At 44.3% G+C, this 17,015-nt stretch overlaps 1 protein-coding gene across 4 annotated transcripts in view; it reads left to right on the top strand.

Annotated features, from left to right (window-relative positions):
- The first annotated feature begins 644 nt into the window (after positions 1 to 644).
- Positions 645 to 17,015, top strand: part of IRF2 (interferon regulatory factor 2) — a 43,122-nt gene continuing 26,751 nt past the window's right edge. For 2 of the 4 annotated variants that reach the window (XM_065633939.1, XM_065633938.1), the window contains exon 1: positions 645 to 897. The gene's annotated coding sequence lies outside the window, so the exon portion shown is untranslated. Of the gene's footprint in view, positions 898 to 5,585; positions 5,632 to 7,197; positions 7,257 to 17,015 lie in introns of those variants that run through there. The other 2 variants (XM_065633936.1, XM_065633937.1) reach the window with 2 other exon arrangements.

Below are 17,015 nucleotides of genomic sequence, written 5' to 3'. Positions count from 1 at the left end.
TTGCCCCTTGTCTTATCACTGGTTATCACAGAGAAGAGCCTGTCTCCATCCTCGTGACACTCACCCTTTACATATTTATAAACATTAATGAGGTCACCCCTCAGTCTTCTCCAAGCTAAAGAGCCCCAGCTCCCTCAGCCTTTCCTCATAAGGGAGATGCTCCACTCCCTTAAGCATCTTTGTGGCCCTGCGCTGGACTCTCTCCAGCAGTTCCCTGTCCTTCTTGAACTGAGGGGCCCAGAACTGGACACAATATTCCAGATGCGGTCTCACCGGGGCAGAGCAGAGGGGGAGGAGAACCTCTCTCGACCTACTAACCACCCCCCTTAGTTATCTTAGTCACAAGTCAATCTATGAATGAATGTAAGATGTCCACACGCCAGTCAGACCTTGAATTAAAAACATATGAAGATGCTCTAGGAACCGATGGTCCTACAGCTGCCCCCGGGGAAGCTTTAACCCTGAAATCACCCACCGTGGAAACGCTCGGTGGGTTCCCCGGGACGGCCGGGGCGCGGGGGTTCGGCAGGAAGGGGCCGAGCGGCGTGCGCGGCCGCCGCGGCCGGGGCGGGGGCAGCGCCGTGCCGCTCCCTGCCGTGCCGCGGCGGTGCCGGGCGCAGCGCTTCCGCGCCCGCTGCCGCAGCCCTGCCCCCGCCGCCTGCGCGGCCGGCCCGGCCCGGCGGAGAGGCGGGGGGATTTCCAAGCGCCGGCGGCCTCGCCGCTTCCTCTCCTTGTTTTGCTTTCGATCTGGACCTTTCTCCGCCCGGGCGGAGGCAGTTAACTTTTAGTTTTGCTCCCGCGATTATTCAGAGCCTGTTTTCATTTCCATTTCGCGTCCCCTGGCAACGGCGGTAACCTTGAGGAATTATATAAGGGCCGCGAAAACGGGCCGGCAAGGTAATTTTAATTTTTTTTTTTTCTATTTTAAAAAAATTACAAATTTTATTTTTTTTTCCGCATTGCTGGTGTTTTCGCGTGCGGGGCGGCGGGGCTGCCGGGAAGATGCGCGTCGGTTTAAAAACAAAAGGTCGGGCTGCAGCGGCCGGGGCCGAGCGCGGTTCCGCCGCGGCGCGTGGGAAGGGGCGCGGGGCGGCGGGGACAGGAAGCGGCGGGGCTGCGGTGTGTGTGGCGGTACCCGTTCGCCCCCCGGTGCGGGAGCTCCGGCGCGCAGACAAAGGCGGGGGCGTTGGATCTGGAGGGCCAGGGCGCGGCGCGGGCCGGGCCGGGGGGCACTTGTTGCGGGCTCGGAGGCTGCCGGTAGCCCCGGTAGGGCAGCGGGGAGCGGGGCCCGCGGGCGGCCGGAGGGGCTGCGGGCGGGGGTCGGGGCGGGGGGGGGGGGGCGCTGCCCCCGCGGGTGCCTGGAGCCGCGCGGGCGGGGCCTCGCGGGGCGGCCTCGGGGCCCCGCCCCCTCCGCCCCGCCCCGGCCTCGCGCACGGCCCGTTACACAAGCGGCGGGGCGGGGGAAGGCCCTCGATGGCGGCCGAGGCGCCCCGGGGGCTGTGGGGGAAGCCGTGCTGCTGTGAGGGGACGGCAGCGGAGGGGCTGGCGCGGCCAGACGGAGCGGAGCGCCAGGGGCGGTTGGGCCGCCGCGGGCGGGCTGTGCGGGAGCGGCGGAAGGAGGAAGTTGTGCGGAGTGGCGCACGGGGCAGGCGCCGTGCGCGGGGTGTCTGCTCGCTCCTGTGCAGCAGGCCTTTCCGCCTCTGCGCCTTAAAGTAAACACACCTCCACAAGGCAAGCATTTCTGCTTTTTATTCCCCCTGCTGTATGGTCTCAATGAATCCAGCGTTAGCAAGTGCATCATTAGAACACTTAGCAGCCTTGAACTGTGCTCTCCATTCTGGTTTTGGTGGTTTTGGTTTGGTTTTTTTTTTTTTGGTTGTTGTTTTGGTTTGGTTTTTTTGTTTGTTTGCTTTTTGTGGGTGTTTTTGGTTTTTTGGTTTTTTTGGGTTTTTTTTTCGGGAATAGCCTCTTTTCTTGTAGGTACGGGCAGTGCTGCCATGGCGGTTTGCAGAGTGCTGTCCTGCTCCACACCAGCAAGCAGAGGGCCAAGCCCTGGATGTCTTCTCCCTGGAGGAAATTTATGAACGGGGGTTTTGTTTGTGCATAGTGCCGAGGGTCAAATTCCAAGCGTCTCACAACGTCTGAGGTCGAAGTTGCGAGTGCTTGAAGAATCGGATCTCTCAGCTCAGGTTCCTAGAGTAATTTAGGTCTTTACATTCCCATTTTGATTAATGTGAGCACCTGAACAGCAGCATGTTTGAGGCTTATTTATTTAGATACAGAGCTCAGATAAAGGAATTTCAGAGTGCGAAACTTTTCTCCTGGTTAGTGTATGGTTATAATTTATAGTCCAGCTTACCGTGCTGGTAAGATCTTGTACATAGCAGTCTCTTGAGTGTAGGAGCAGTTGTAAACTAGACCTTCAGTTTCCTGAGATGAAATACGGCATGTTTAAATTTATAGTTATTTAGGTCTTAATGGGTTTGCATATAATAACCTTTGCAGAATGCCTGCATTAGTACTATAAAAAGAGATTTGAGTGGAGCAGCAACGTTTAAATCCACCTCAATACAGAAACAGTGACATAATTATAAAAGTAGCAGAATTGATCTGTGAGGCAGATGGTTTCCATCTGAATTGCAATCTGTCCATGCCACCAGACCCTTCAGAGACATCAGTGTCCTTCTCTGGCCCCTGTTGGTAATGTCCCACCGGAGAATTACTTCACGTCCTCCCTGTGTGCAGTGGTTCCTTTTCACTGGTAAATGATGGCGGAAGGTCTGAGAGCACCGACTCCTTTGACACAGCATCACTTTATCACGGTCATGTGCCATGTTGCAGTTCTTCAGCTTGGTACAGGGGTGGCAAGGTGTCGGTCTGCTGACCCTGGTGGTGTCCTCCTGAGGCTGGAGGTCCCAGCTGGTCGGCAGAGGTAGGTATAGAGCGGTCAGACATTATGTTTGACACGTATCTTTGTGGTGCCACCTGGTTACTTGCTGACTACAGAAGTGGCAGGTGAGCCTCGAGCAGAGCTGTTCATCACAGGCCATGTTACATGGGAAGGAGTAGCTTAGAGGTTTGAGAAGTAACATTCAGGCTGTTAGGAATGGGGGTTAAAGACCCTGGTCTCTGTTGCATGGAAATCTTTGATATGTGGCAGCAAGAGGAGTCAGAAAGAGGCAGAGTCTTAATGCACAGTTGAGTAAATTACGAAGAAAAAAAGGAGTTAAGATTCAAGAGGAAACGGAAATATTTGTTTGAATAGGAAGAGTCTACATTAGAATAATGCACATTATTTAGATAAAATTGCAGCCAGGCTATGTACGCCTTAAATTAAAACATATTTATGTAGACTATGTATATATTAATATAACTTTAGTAAAGAAACAGTGGGGAAAAACTGACAGGTGAAGAATGTAAAGTTTGCCATGACACATCCTCTCTTGAAGAGGAGCATCATCCCCATGGCATTAAAACTGGTATTATAACATCTCTGTGATATAACACTTGGAGCATCAGAAACTTTGTGGAAGCTCAGAGATTGTAGAGACAGACTACAGATGGCATAGAGAGAACCAAGTGACTGGCATGTACATGAAACAGGATACTTTCTGTTAAAGAGAAAATAAGTGGTTTTGGAAGTAACGTGGAATCTTGTGAACTGATGTTCTAGGCCTGTATAGGAGGAGTAGAGGTTAGGGCTATATGACTAGATGCCCAAACAAGATGTTGACAACGACTGTCAGATATTAAGAGAGAGTAAAAAAGCTACAAGAGTAGGAAATGCGATGATAGTGAGAAGCTTCAGTTGCCCCTACATAGATTGTCATACTCCAACATGAAATTTGCCCAGGTACTACCTTTTAGATGCTAAAAAATCCTGCTTCTTAGGTGTCGCTTGTAAGGGTACTCTGGGTAGCAGCTCTGGGAAAGATCCTGGCCAGCAAGAATTAAGTTCAGAATTTTACGTTAAAAATGCTGTCCAGCTATGATGTGACTGTGATTATAATGTACTTAGACTCAGTGCTGCTTCAGGAGCAGTAAAGCCAAGGGTTGTTGTGACAGTGTTTAATTTTCAAAAGTTAATCTTCATAAAGCAAGGAAAATAAATAAAATGGTGAAAGGCAGCCAAAAGTGTGAAATACTTGCAGATGGCATGTAATTCTTCAAAGACACTATAGTAAAGGCTCAGGGCAATTGCATGGCATCTGTCAAATACCAAAAAAGTTGAGCAGGCTGAGAAGCAAAGTAAAGGAGCTCAGCAGAAGTAAAAAGACATCTTTCAAAAGTTAAAGCTTTGTCTTTAAGTGGGAAAGGTGGAAAAAACCATAAAATCTATGTTAAAAACAATAAGGTAGGCCAAAAAGAGTCATGGAACAAGTTGCTGAAGGCATGAAAATGATTAGTAAATCCTGTTTGAAATGCATCAAAAGCAGGAAGCCTGCTGATAAGTGATCCATGGGTAGAAGGAGTGCCCAAGGAAGATAAAGTCATAGCAGAAGAGTGAAGCAAATTCTTTGAGCCTTGCTTCACTGATGAAGAGTTTAAGGAGACTGCCCTGCAGGAGGCTTTTTCTTTCTTTTAGGGAGTGAACACATTGGAGGATTTCCCTTAAACTGAAGTGTCTGTAAGAGAGGGTATCACAATCCTGTTGAGGAGAAGGATGAAGTAGATGGCAGGAGGTGATACTTGTTGAAGAATTTTGAAGGAATTTAAAATGTGAAATTGCTGATACATTACTTGTTATGTAGCTCTGCCTTGGTGCTTCAGGAACAGAAGGTGACAAATGAGCTGTCAGTTTTTTGAGGTTTCTGGGGAGACTGAGAACTCCAGTGTAGTCATTTTTGTTTAGTTGTTTGCAAGGAAGTAGTGAATGTGATTGATGAACGTGGGGTATAAATGTGATATGTTGACAAAGACTAGGCCTGACTTTTGTTGAGGAGGAGTTATGTGTCATGAGTCTTCCGAAGTCTTCTGGAGCTCTCTCTAAAGGCATTTCTGAGCTGTTGTTGAGGTCTGGTTGATACAGTCCTTCCTAGAACAGGGCCAATTTCAAAGTGGAATCAGGTTGCTCGGGGTCATATGGTCATGGTCAGTTTGCTCAATGAAAGGAGGTTGCCAGTTGTCCTTCCCAGAGTCTGCCCAAGGTCTGTGCTGTTCAGCAGATGAAGGGATAGGTCGTGATGTGACAAGTTTGCTGGTAGTATTAGCTTGTTTGGAGCAGTAAAATACCAAAGGCCGAACTGCAAAGATTGCAGAAGGATCTCATATTTGAAGTCTGAATGCAAGTGTAATTTAAGTGTAATGCATATGGAAGGGAATGTGATCTTAACTTTCTATACACAAAGATGAAGTTTGAACTGACTTTTTACTCAGGAAAATATCATATAACACAGGTAATCATAAGCTCTGTGCCCAGAATTGGCTAAGAAAGGAGAGGGTAGGTTTGGAATTATTAGGAGTAAAAAAAGAAAACACTGTCATGCCACTATAAACCCATGTTGCTCCCCTCTCCTGAATAGTGTTAACAGGTTTTTTTCCTTCATCTCAAAAAGGATGTAGTGAAAGCTGATAAGCTACAGAGAAGGGCATCAAAGACATTCAAGGATATGAAAGAGCTTTTGTGAAAAAGTAAGTAGCTTGGAAAAGAAGTGACTAAAGAGATTGTGGTGATGTTCTTTAAAGTCATTAGTGTCATGAAGAAAGTGAATAGGTAACAGGACAGACAAACGTGACCCAAATAAAACAGTTGGGAGGCAGCTTCAAAGCAACAGGAGTTGTTTGTCCTGCAATATATACATTGTGGTGTGCGGGACCACTTCAGGTATGTCAGGAGTTTGTGTGAGTTCACAAGTGATTAGGCAGCCTCTTGGAGAGGAATTTGCTGTGCAACTAAGCCATCAGAAGAGTTCAGTATCAAATTTTGGGCACTGGGTGCCCACGAAGAATTACTGCAGATTCTGATAAAGAATTATCGCTGAAAATTGCAAAAGGAAACCTGCTCTGTTGAGAAGCATACGCTACAGTCCATTTGCAGATAACATAGAGAAGCTATGAAACTTCCAGCAGAAAAGTGTTTCTATGATGATCCTGTGCTTGTTAACCTGGCACACGTTGCAGTCAGGTTAAGTGCATCCTGTACACATTTAACGTTGCATAGGAGTGGTACCCCAGCAAAATTCCTCTGATGTCTGCAGGATTAGAACCTCAATTTGTATTTTGTGGGTCTTATGTTGAAAGTCACGGTCCATTTGTAGGTAAAGAAGTAAAACTAATCACGTATTACTCTTTTTGTGGGACTCTCACTTATCTCTGTGACTTGTTCATAAAGATTGCCCTTTTGAAACATGATTCTTCAAAGGCCTACAATGACTGTGATATTGAGGGCATAAACCATAAGGTAGTGTTTACAAAAGTTTTATTATAGTTTATGCTGCAATAAACCATGATTAGTGTAAAACATTTTCTGGTTTGTCCTTTGAGATCACAAGTGTAAAAACCAGACAAAAAATAAGCAAGCGAAAAGATTCTGGGTACAGTGAATGAGAGGAACAGATTTATTAAGTTGCATATTCCTCATGTGTAAATGACTTTGTGGAAAAAATCATTAAGTGTAATTAAATAATTTCCCCTTCTTTTTTTCAGAAGTTTTGCTGGAACTGTATGAAGGTTCTTCCTTGTATTGATTATGTGTGAACTCTTGTGTAAAGATTAAAATAGGTTAAAATATCCAGTAAGAGAAACTGGAATCAACAGTTTACAGTTAGTGGAAGGGAATGCATGTTAGCAGTTAAGAGTTTAATGTTTGCATATATATAAATGCACACCTACATATCTACATATATATTAAAATATAGAAATAGATGCTTTGTATGTAGCATAAATAATACATTGTACAGCACATATTTCTTATTGATAGACTACAAAACAGTTTTAAAACTTGCTCTTCCAGTTAGTGCTGGATATGTTTCCAATTTCTTGGAAGTTGATGAAAAATTACTGTTTTTTTCAATGAGCTAGGGAGCAAATAAAGAAGTGGTAAGCAGTAGAGTAATGTTTGGTTTCTTAATGTGTAATATACTGGAAGCCTGGCTCTGTGTGTGTTGGAAATCTTCTGACCCCTTTGTTTGCTCAGGGGCAGATTGCAACAAATGTACAGCAGTCTTCAGTACAAAGCAGACTTTTATCTTGTTGCAGCTTGGACACAGGAATCCGGGAGAAAATCCAGCTGCACGTGGCATGTTGTTTCACCAAAGGTACAGAACTAAATTCTAACTTTAAATTATTTTAACGTTCAGTTGTTGCTTTACAAGTTGCTGTCTTTCAAAATGAGTTTGGAAGTAATAATTTCCATATTTTTGCCCTTTAAAGAGTAGATCAGATTATGGTTTGATAGTTTCTCAGCTGAGCTTTACAGGATTGACTTGTAGCTCCCAGCATATCTGGTGTTAGGAATGGAGTTAAGGTGCGGCAAAAGCAGAAGTGTTTATATTTGTCCTTTCGTTCGAACTATGTGTGACAGTGGATCTTGTCTATTTAACTTTTGCTGTAAAATTATTTTAAGTACTTGTTCATTTAAAGACTTACACGCTTAAGGTTGATAACAGTACAAAAGAGGGAACTACTGCTTACGGTTTGTTTTAAGAAACTCTGAAAGTGTGGTTAAGTTCTGCTTTTTGATGTGTATGGAGGGATATATGTGACTTGAGGGGCTTCATGAGCACACAGAAGACAAAATCTGCACTGTAATATTCCTATTGGACATTGCTTGACAGCATTACAAGCAAACCTTTTACAGCTTTATGTAAGCAAGATGATGCCTTAATTCTTCAATTAGTTCAAGTAGCAGTTAAATTTAGGTCTTTATGGACATTTCATGCATATATATACATATAACATGCATTTGCTGTGTGATACAGGCTTTTGTGCATTTGGTGCACTAGCTGCTCTTTTAAGGCATTCCATTGAATTGTGTAACTGTGCTTTATATGCAACTGAGAGATGAATCCAGTGGAAAATACTAAACTACTGAATTTAATCGGATGTGGCATGTTAATTTGTAAAATCAAAATTAAACCCCTCCTACCCCCAAACACATTCCAAAATTGTGACAGCATCTTATAAAGTTTATCAAAAATAAAAATAATTCCACATTACCAAAAAAGGCAGGGTAGAAGACTAAGGTTTTTAACTTACTGAAAGCTTTCCTGCAGGATCTGAAATCCCAACAGTGTTACATGAAAAAGATGAAAGCAAAACTTGAGGATAAAATTGAAACCAAATATAAACAAAAGTGAAACCGACTCCATTGGTTTTTCATTTCCCAGTTGGCAAAAATGAAAGAATGAACGCAGAGCAAAGAAGCATGAGAGCTGAACTTGGAAAATTATTACAGTTTTATTAGTTATTTCATCTTTTGGTAAATTTGACTTGGCGTGACAGCACCCTTTTAGCAGACTACGCAGTAGGGGGTAGGAGTTGCTCTCCCTGGTTTATCCGAGTACCACTTTTCACACCCAGTGGTCTGGGTGACAGCCTTGGAGGATGGGAAGCAGCATATTCTTCAGTCGCGGAAGTAACCTTTTGAAATGTTGTGGCAAATTCATACAGAAAGTACAGTGGAGGTGATGACATCCAGTATGATGAAAGTGAGTCATTCAGCTGGTAGTTGTGCTCGAACTTTATTCGCGTTGAGATGTGAATTGCCAATAGAATCAGACATAATGTATGTGGTGGGCTTTTTTTTGTTTTCTGCTCTCCCACCTTTGGGGTGGTCCACTTAGATCGTGGTCAGATCAACAGTAACCAGAAGATGTTATTATCTCCCATGTCAGCTTTGCTAATGACATGAAATGAATGCAAATATTTTCACTCCATTTCCATGAATCAGTCAGCAGCTAGAAGGTCCTTCTTGACCTTGAGAACTAGCTGGTGAATTAGGGAGAAGATGGCCAAACATTGGATGGCTGTGGAAGCTTGAATGAATATCCTTCTCATACGCAGAGACACGTACTCCTGGGCTCTGTGGGCCAAAATGTTGGGTGTTGGGGAGAAGCCTGGACAATCGCTGCCCTGCTAGAGCTGTACTAGGGTATAATGGAAGACTTTACTTCCAGAGGTCTAATTCTCTCACATTTGCAAACATTGCATTCAAGCATATCAGAACTTAATTCTTTGAATGTCAGAACTGTTCTGGAAATTTGAGATTAACGAGAGAAGCTGATGAAGACTAGCTTTGTTTTGTTTAATAATATTTATCTGGCTTAGATGAGAAATGAAGATGAGTGCAGTGGTCTCACTCTAGCTCAGTAGTATTTTAGGAAACTTCCAAGATAGAAATAGCTGCAGATCAGAAATTGAGGCTGTCTCATTGCTGTTGGTCTGTGATCAACATAAAAACTTTAAGAGCACATTTTGTAACCAATCCTATTAACCATTCATATCTCAACAAGCAAATGAGTTAAATTCCTGTGTGTCCTGTGGCTGTGGAAAGAGCATTTTTATAAAAAGGAGAATTACATCATACCGTTAACAACAAGTGTCAGTATTAAGCATTTAATACTTAGCGCTCTTCAAGTGCAAGCCTTTCAAGTGTATGTACAAAAGAAAGACATTTCTCTGTTAAATTTTCCAGTGCCAAGCAATATCTCCGTAATAACTGATTCAATTTATTTTTTTGTGCTCAACACATCTGCTTCTTTCATGGTGCTATTTTTGTAACTGTAAATAAGTGCATGTGACAGACATGTTTCCAGCTCACAGTGGGGGTGATTCAGATGATCCCAGCCCCCAAGTCTGTGCCTGCTGTCATCTGTCTGTAAAGCAAGCAGGAGAGTGTTTTCAACAAATCTGAAGTAGCATATACTTTTCTTTAAGACCATCTTTTGAAAGTAAAGGAGGAACTACTTTCTTCAAGGACCGGTTTTGGTGCTCACTGTGAGGTTAAGCAGAGACAGTTTGTGTCTGCTCTCGGTTCTGGATGCTGTGCTAGTGATTAGAAGTTTGGGTAGCAGCAGTGTAGGTGTGGGTTAGCTATTAACTTCAGTGGCAGAAACTGCCCTTGCCCAGACAATAAAACGAAAGCTTTAAGCAAATATTAAATCACACTTCAGTGCAGTGTGCAAATAGTTTTTGCTGTGTGTTGCAGAACAGTACGTTATACAAACAAAGGTAGCTGTGAGAAACAAACCCAATCCGAGCAAGGTGGATTACATCAGATGCAGGTCATGGCCGGTGAATGTGAAAACTCTTCCTTGAACACATTTCTCTGTATTAGCTATCTGGAATAATTTTTCTGCCTCTCTGAGTGTCTCTGAAGTGTCATTGTCTTCTCTGCAATCTTACCTGAGCCTCACAAGCCACCAGTGTGGGAACACTGAGATTAAGGACTTCTGTGTTATGATGGCTGCTTTTCTTATGTATAGCACCCCATAAACCACCGACCCTGTACTTAGGCAGAAGAATGCTAGACAGGACACAGAGATGAAGTCTGCCCAGGCTTTAAAAAGTATTTTTACAAGTTAAGGTCCTGATCTTGCAGATACTTGTATGTGTGATTTTTCCACTGCTTTCGGAGGGACCTATGTAGGAAACACATTGTGCTCGTTAAAAGTTTTAGGGATGTCTCCTGTAAACTTAGTCAGAGAGCATGTAAGAATGCGTTGATCTACCAGAGCCATGGAGAGACAAGAAATGCTGTTGAGTTGCATCAGTATGGTAAAAGAAGTGATTCTTGATAATTGGTTGAGCCTTAATAGCGTTCTAGTTTTCACCAGGCTGGAAAATTTTTTATGAGTTAGGTGTCAAATGCTGAGTTTTCCTGACAGCTTTCAAGAACGGTTGGGGTTTGGCTTCCGTGGATACCGACGGGCACAGCTAAGCAGCAGCAACTATTACACGTGTATTCAGGAGCGGAGTTGTGTGTAGACACTTAATTCCAAAATAAAATTGATTTTTGGGGGGATGACTGCTCTTCAATGCAAGGAATGAATTATTCCCTCACAACCATGCCAGCAATTTTCTTTTTGTAAACAAGCTCTTCCCAAACTTATCTGAGTGCAGTACAGCTGAACTACTGAAAAGTTACCACCCTGTCTCTCCTAGGCAACATTTTTTGGGAAAAGTAGGTATCCCAGATACTGAAGACAAGTTTTGAGCAACCATCAGGCTTAAAGCTCAAGAAGGAAATAAATCAGGTAGATGTTATGGCTGCTTTTGAGACTCCTGGAGGAGGTGACAGCGGAAGAGTTTTCTCTAATCACATGCTGTTGGCCGTCACTTGCATTGTCATCCTGATGCCACCAGAATCTGGCATCTCCATCTTCACTTCAGGCAAGACCTGGGAAACAAATGACAGAAGCCCCCAGGAAACAAAGTATTCCTTTAAAGCTGAAAGTAAAGCAATAATTTTGTATTGTCACCAGACTTACGAAGATGATCTTTAAGAATCTATTTGTTAGAAGCCTCAGCCAAGTTCCCAGCTGATGTAAGTCACCGCGATGCCAGAAAAGTGAATGGGCTCAGCCACAGACATCGTATTGTTCAAGTGTCATGATAGTGTTCAACACAGGAGACAGCGCAAGGGGAATTTTATTGTAGGTATTGAGAGGCTGAAGCATTGCATAATTCCAGCCAAGTCCAGAAGCAAATAACCAGCCCTCTGGTTCTGTTGTATTAAAATAAGATGGCTTTTCTTCAGTGCACTTCTAGTCTTCAGATCTGAGGGCTACTTTTGATAATGCCTGAGATCACTGCGAAATAACAACTCACATCTTTGCTGCTGAGGGAGAATAAGCTTTGCATGGAAACCAAAGGAAAGAGTCTATTTTGATGTGTAATGTCTGAATCCCAGCCAGGGCATGTTAACACCCTTTGGGTGGAACAGAAATGTTATAGGGCTGATGAAACACACTCTATATACAGTATGAGTTCCCATTGTATGTTTTCCTGGGCATGTTTATCAGGCAGTCTGTAATGCTTATTTCAATACTCCTTTTTTTTTTTTTCCAGGCAGTGTTGGGTTGATAGGAGTGGTTTTTGCCCTCTGTCCCTTGAGGATGCATGGGCTTTTCTTTGGGCTTTTCTTCTACCTTTGTGTGTCTTTCTTGGGTACAGCAGCATAAGAGGGGGGCATGCTGAATACTTCCCTCCTCCTCCATCTGCCTTGCACCTCCCTACAGCCCAAGGTGGGCACAGCCTGGTCCCTACCAAGCAGAGGCTTAGGAAGTTGGGTAGTTGTTGCTAGCTTGAATTCATGACTTAGCAGCCTGGGTTCTCGGGTATTTCACCACCCCACAGAGCTTTCCCCTTACCAACCATGGTCATGTTGTAGCCCTGCCACATTTGGTTTGGGAGTCTAGGGAAACAAGTGAAGTATTGCTCATTGGTTGCCTGTACAGGTTCTTCCTAATGGTCAGGCCATGCCTTATACCAGTCTGCCCAGGACCTGTGCCCTCCCACCTTGCCTGCTCTCCAGTTCTTGGCTTTCTTGATGGAGTTTCCTCCTTCCTGCAGGCACCTGAGCAAATAAGATACCACCTTTCCTGCCTGTGGTGAATTATTTTTCTTGGTGATCGGCAGGAAGGATGTAGCATGCTCTCAGCATCTTTGCTGCTGCCACCAAAGTGTTAGGAAAGAGGGGGAAAAATACTGCCATAGCTGTAGTGTGGGTCTGGAGTACAGCCAGCACAGGAGCTGGGTCTGTGAAGCAGTCAGACATCGGGTATGCTTTAAGGGAGCACAAGGCAAGGGGTGCTTAGTGATAAGCAAATCTACCAGTGAGTTGTGATCTTTCCCCCATCCCTCCCTGTTCAACAGGGGATCACAGACAGAGTATTCCTAGGAAATGAAAGAGGCACTGTAAATACATGCAGTTGAAAGACCAGAGAGGGTAAGTTTTGCTGTCTAGCTATTCATGAATCCAGAAAGTCTTTCGTAGGGTTTTATGTGTCATCTTGCTTCATATCTCTGTTTTCCAATGCCAAGAGCTTCAGGATTTGAAGCCTTAACCCTTCCACCTCTGAGAATGGCAAGGCCCACTTTTCCTTGTTTACTAATGCTACTTTAATTACGTGTTTTGCTGTTGGTTCCAAAAAAGATACAGATGTTTGCATAATTTGGGGTTATGAGAAAGGAGGCATGTTAATTCTGCTTCCACAGCATCGATGGCAAGATTCTCCTCCTCGTGGCAGATGGGAAATGCACAGGGCAGAGGTCTCCCTGTGGGCTGTGGGCAGGAGGATTTCAGGTGTCCAAAATTGGAGCAGCTGGGTAAAGTGCAGTTCAGTTGTCTGTGTTTCAGTGTCAATCTCACATTTCTGACATATTTCAAAGCAGGTGAGACTAGCAGGTTTTCCTAGCCAGGAAAAGTCTCTATCCCTCTGACTAGCTTGACTTCCAAGCAGGCCTTTGCTCAGAGTCCATATGGTTAAACATGTACAGGCATCCGCAGTGGAACAGTTGAAAAAGGTGGTCCTATATGCAAAATCCTATATGAAGGCAGAGTCCAAGCTGTGACCAAGGGACAGAATTTTGCTCCAAGTACTGTTCCTTAAAATAAGATCATGTTTCCGCGTATCCTGGAACAGCCTTGGCATAGGGACAAATACAGAACCCAGTTCTCTGAATCCTAAAATTAGCATATGGCCTCATTTCAGCATATCTGTTTGGTCACACAGGGTGATTGATGGTTTTCTGAACTGCATCAGCATTAGCAAACAAAGGGAATACTTGAGAAGTTTATCAGCAAAGCACAAGTACAAGATAACTTTAGAAAGAAAAAAATACAGTCAGTTCTGTATTTGCAGAGAAGAGAGAAATAGATACCATTCAATATTCTGCGCAAGTGCTCTGGGGTACAGATGTTTTTTTCACAGCTCTGGGGAAAGGTTATGACTTGCTTCACAAATGCACCTCAAAGTATCTTGTCCCACCTTACCTTCTCACAACCATTAATGACATTTCCATATACTGGCAAATCTTTTAGCTGGATGCTTTGTGATTTGGAATGAGGAATTACTTTTTCAGATTATTTTTTCTACTTCCATAGAAATATATTTTAAAAAAAAAATCTGTAGGCCTGGAGCAGCATGTGTTTTGGGGATAACCTTTGTGCCTTTTCAGTTATCCAGATGCTGTCAGAGGGAGGGAAACTGAAGGGAAGAGAACATCTCGTACTGCTCAGATTTAATGCCTGACAGGCTGTTGCTTTCACTTTCTGTCTACAGTTGCTGTAATTCTAGTGAAGATCTCTTTGTTCTCAAAGGTTGCACTTTCTGTATGGCAGGAGTATTATCTTCCGTTGGGGAAAAACCAAAGTCAAACTTACTAGAACGTTTTGGCAGAGAGTGGGGAGGACTATAAGGTGTTTATTGCACATTATGGAGTGAAAAAATATATATGTATATGTAGATTTTAACCCAACCATCACTTACATCTTTTCTCATGTGTCTTTAAAGTTGAGTAGCTCTTGAAAATAACTCATATTTTGCTAATACATCTTTAAAAATAAACAAATGCTCTGAGTTTCCTTCTGAAGAGTCTTGCATAAAGAATCTTAGAAAAATACATCTTGTGAAGTAGGTTAGAGCTGAAATTCAGTATGGTTTGTTGCGTCTTAAGAATGCTGTGGTGGCAGCTACTTGCTCAGTGCCCTTTGTGGGATGACTCGTAAAAACATTGCCATACCCCTGCTCCCCTCCCTTCTGCTGTGGTGACTCCCTTCTTTCAGCCGAGTCTCTCTCAGCAAGTTGGCTTGTGCACTTCATCCCAGGCTGCCGGTATGATTTCTCTACAGAAAGCTCATTTTCCAGAGCACCGTGTGGCAGCCAGAGCAGTGTTATCGATTGATCTCCTCCGGGTCTCCATGTCCCTCGCTGGGTTGTGCTGACCCAGCTCCAGCAGACCCTGCACGCTCTGCCCTCTGCAGCAATCTTCCTCCCAGTCATGTCTGCAGCACTAGGACAGTTTATGGCTTGTCAGGGGTAGCCTCCACCATGTTTTTGCAGCATCTAGTTGCAAAAATAGTCTGGACTAACTGCAGGACTAGCAGGAATAGTGCAATAAATAAAGCTTCAAAGAAGGTAAAAATAATCCATCCATGAATTGTGGCATCAGCGCATCTGTGGGCCATGCTTCTTGCATGGGGCTTGGATCCTCGCAGGCTCCTGGTGACCTGCCCCTCCAGGCAAATGCCACTGAGTTGGGGTTAGTGTCTTGCATGCTCGGTGCTTGTTTGGGAATAATTTTATGGTGTCTGAATGTCTGTCCATAAAGGCAACTGCTCCTGACTGTGGCCCCCTTTAAGAAGGAAGCGGGTGATAAAAATTGAGTGAGAAAAGGGAGCTACCAGCCTTAATACATTTGTAGGAGATATGGTTAAAAATTGTGGTTCTTGAAGAGTGGCTGTCCTGTTAAGGATGGCAAGCGTTCATGAAATGAGTTCCGGGCAGGCAGCCCTGCTTCCATGTCTAAATGAGCTCCTCTTTTCTTGTAGGGTAGAAAAATGCTTTCCTAGGTCCCATCTGCATTAGCAATTGCTTGTGTTTCTTGGCAATTATTTTTCCCTTCCCCCATCATGGGACAGTGATAAACCAGAAGAAAAAATAAACAGGAATTATTTTCAATGTAATGCCAGAAAGTGTGACTCCAACATGGGTCTCTGGGAAGTGTTAAGCATTTTCCTGTGCTCTCCCCAAAGAGATGCTGGAGGTCACAGAGTCTAAGTTGTGAAGCTGTGGTTTCAAAGTACAGGGGCTTCATTAGCAGTTTTGGATTAAGGTGTTCCTCCCTGTTCTCCCCAGCTGCTCCTTCCTGCTCCCATGTTGGAGCACCCTCCTCTCTTGGTTGCACTGTCACATGTGTCTTTGAGCAGGATGAGAGCCATGATCTGTGTTCAAACAGACAAAAAAAGCCTTACAGAAAGAAGTGTTGCTTGGAAGCCTGCTTAAGTTCCCAGGTCTTGGTCACAAAGCTGCTGATGCGAAGAGCAGTGTTAGCGTGAGACAAAATTGAGATGGGACTGAAGGCTATGAGGAGAATGGAGTGAGAGGTGCTCCTTTGCTGCTGGTGGAGCTGGAGCTGCTCTTTCCCCCTGCAGCTCCAGCTGGCTCTGCTCCTCCCTCCTGCCAGCCCGGCCATCTCTGGCCATGATCTCTCTGAGGCAGGGGAAGATGGTGCCAGCTGACCCAAGGCAGGCATTAAGCTATTTTTCTCCCAGTTAACCTGAGTGCAAAGGTTCAGGCTGGCAAATGTAGCCAGGCTTCTGAAGGGGTTTGCTTCAGCCAGCAGTTGGGTATTCACAGCTCAGGAGGTGATGGTGAAGCTGATCGGAACCGGATGCCTTGACAGCTCTGAAAAATACTGGTAGGAGTTCACTTGTCCTAATACAAAAAATACAGTCACCTGCACGTAGCTTCTGCTCTGTAGGTGTAAGTCTGCAGGGGAAGTGCAACGTTGCCATTGACCAAGAGTAGGAGATAGGTGCTCTCGGTTTTACAGCCTGCTTCAGGTTATAATTGTTGACGTTTCGTTCTCTTACAAGGATCGACTGTTTCTGCTTTTTCCTGTTTCTACTTTTTCCTTTCTGCTGGGTAAACACTGGAGCGAAGGAACTTGGCATCCCTGGTGTTTTGTATGGCTCATCTTCGTTTCTGGCTTTGTAGGTTTGCTTTATAATTAATGTATTCTGGTGAAGGATGAAGCTGTCTTGGTGTTAGATGATGACCCCTGAAACTTTACATGCCTTTGCTGCCTATTTTGGAGAATTTCAGAGATCTTTACAAACTTGCATGACTCTTGATGGTGGTTGTCCTGCTGCTCACTGATGGATGGACTTCAGGTTCTTCCCCCTGGAGCCATTGAAATAAGACTCCCAAGTGCACCCGTTAACCCCGCTTAGTGACAGAGAGGCTTCTTTTAAGGCACTGCAGAAATTGATGTTTCTTTCTGTAAAATAAATCATGCATTTAACAGCTCTGGAGGGGAGATGTGGCACCTTCGTTTCCCACAGTCAGTTA

Source organism: Caloenas nicobarica, chromosome 4 (genome assembly GCF_036013445.1).
Source record: "Caloenas nicobarica isolate bCalNic1 chromosome 4, bCalNic1.hap1, whole genome shotgun sequence".
Lineage (NCBI taxonomy): Eukaryota > Metazoa > Chordata > Aves > Columbiformes > Columbidae > Caloenas > Caloenas nicobarica.
This window is presented reverse-complemented; position numbering and strand designations above follow the sequence as displayed.